The sequence below is a fragment of the Penaeus chinensis genome, chromosome 18 (assembly GCF_019202785.1).
Source record: "Penaeus chinensis breed Huanghai No. 1 chromosome 18, ASM1920278v2, whole genome shotgun sequence".
NCBI lineage: Eukaryota > Metazoa > Arthropoda > Malacostraca > Decapoda > Penaeidae > Penaeus > Penaeus chinensis.
The window spans coordinates 29,776,581-29,779,080 of record NC_061836.1 but is presented as its reverse complement, the minus strand read 5'-3'; the positions used below and the strand labels follow the sequence as shown (position 1 = coordinate 29,779,080).

Sequence of the window (2,500 nt, the reverse complement as noted above, 5' to 3'; positions counted from 1 at the left end):
CACTGCACTGATGATAATACGCAAGTGAAATAATGATAATAATGATAGTTATAATAATCACTACAACTATTGTTATTATCATTATTATCAATATCATCACTATCAATACCATTACAATTACCATTACCATTATCATTATCATTAGGACACCATAACCTGCGATTTGAAAGAACATAGGTAACTATAAGATACCAAGATATAACATTTCTTAGACAAACTGGTCCTGTGTTGTTTATGAAAAAGCAGTTAGGGTAAATGCGTGGTTTTGTTTGTTTTGTTTCTTTTGACTTTTTTTTCTTCTCTCTTTATCTTTTTCTTCCTTCTTTGATCCCTCTCTCTCTCTTTCTCTCTCTCTCTCTCTCTCTCTCTCTCTCTCTCTCTCTCTCTCTCTCTCTCTCTCTCTCTCTCTCTCTCTCGCTCTCTCTCTCGCTCTCTCCGTTTTAACTTTTTATTTGTTTTCTAAAATTACGTAAGCACGAAAAGCTTTAGTCTCCTCTTTTGCATTTGTTTATTTTAAGTATATCTAGATAAATACAGTGATATCCAGATCAGGCAGTGTTTCATCAAATACAAATCTAGAAAAAAAATATTATTTAAGAAAAAATATATATATACATATTCATTTTTTTATTATTATTTAGCACATAATCCAGCATAACCCATAAAATGTTCAATTTACGACGGGAATTAAATGTATCTCCTGTATTCAGTCGAACGTACAGTAACTGTGCATATATTATACCTCGTCCTGTTTCAAAAGAGACGATTCGTGTTTTTTAAAATGGAAACAGGGTAAGGAGGCTGAAATTACAGTTAAGGGTATTGTGATGTCATATATTATACTTATTTAGCATGTTACGAAATGGAAGTCCTTGTGTTATATTCCTAACCTGTTGTGTGGGTATTGGCCTCATCCACCTACCTAGCCTGTTGGCCTATATCTCGTTTGTCTTTGCTTATTCTACGTAATATTTGTTAAAGGAAATGAAGAAAAAAAGCATTGTAGTAGTAATATCGTTTGTTACTATCAGGTGTCAATAATCATGAAAGGTTTATTACAGGTATACATATAAAAATAGTGATACAATAATTACTCCACTTTGAATATCTAATCCTCTGTTTAGCAGTAAACATCATTAACTTCAATCGGCAGCTCTTGAGAAATACGCCCACGCTCCGTCTATTCATTTTCACTGAAAATAACGAACGACACAAAAAATCCACTTACTATCCTCTCTTGCTCTCGTTATCCATAATGATTTCTGTATCTCTCTCTCTCTCTCTCTCTCTCTCTCTCTCTTTTCTCTCTCTCTCTCTCTCTCTCTCTCTCTCTCTCTCTCTCTCTCTCTCTCTCTCTCTCTCTCTCTCTCTCTCTCTCTTCTCTCTCTTTCTCTCTTTCTCCCCTACATGTATCGTTATGAACACGGTACAAACATTTCATACATTAGGGGGTCATGAGAATTTCCCGGATGTTTTTTTCAGTGCGATTGAGAGCGATTTCCAACTGAGAAAAGTGAATAATAGACTATTCTTAAATATGTAATAAAGATACACGTTTTCTTTGTAATTTGATATTAGGTAAAGTTGATTAACATTTGTTTTCACATGCCTATTCCTGAGTTTATTTGCTCATTATGATATATAATAATGAAAGTATTAGATAATATATTTAGAAAGAAAATAATATTTATAAGTCTAGAGGAGACTATCCATGTACATAGTAATTACCATTACTGTTATTATTATTATTATCGCTAATTATCCTTTACTGATGACATTCATTTCTATACCATCTACGATATAGGATATTATAAAAGTATTAATGATGGAAGCAGCAATGATAATGATAACAATAAACATATAAGTATACAGTTTTATTATAAGTGATAACGTGTTAATCCTGTAATAATGATGCTAATATTAATGATAAGGAATTGTTTACTACTGTAGTATAGTGATAGCATTGTTATTGATGTTACTACTATTTCTGTATTTCATTATTATTTTCCATTAACATTGTGATCATTATCGTTACTAAATACCGTGTCTTGGTAACAAAATATAATTGCTGATACCGTAATAGTGATTTAGTATATTTTAGTAACTGGCCTATCAATACGTTATGATGCATTTCAAATCCTGAAGTGATTTGTACTGAACACTATCTTACGACACTCACATTGGTGAACACACACACACTCACGCATACGCGCGAGCTCGCACGCACGTATACACACACACACACACACACACACACACTCTTTTCCTTATTTTTCTCATTGTATTCTTCCCCTCCTCCTCCTCCTCCTCCTCCTCTTCTTCATTCTCGTTCTCCTTTTTCTTCTTCATATTTTGAGAGACATGAAACTAAACATCTATTTTATAACATTATCGAGTTTTACGAACCTACAATCAGTACAGCAGATACTTATACATCATCAGAACATCGTGCCACACAGTCCATGGAAGAATAAATGAGCGTAATGTATCTCAATCCCTT

At 33.1% G+C, this 2,500-nt stretch overlaps 1 protein-coding gene across 2 annotated transcripts in view; it reads right to left on the bottom strand.

Moving 5' to 3' along the window:
* Window positions 1-1,000: 1,000 nt before the first annotated feature.
* The window catches only part of LOC125034824 (bestrophin-2-like), a 51,810-nt gene continuing 50,310 nt past the window's right edge, over window positions 1,001-2,500 (bottom strand). For both annotated transcript variants that reach the window (XM_047626824.1, XM_047626822.1), the window contains one exon: window positions 1,001-2,500. This exon is cut by the window's right edge and continues 1,532 nt beyond it. The gene's annotated coding sequence lies outside the window, so the exon portion shown is untranslated.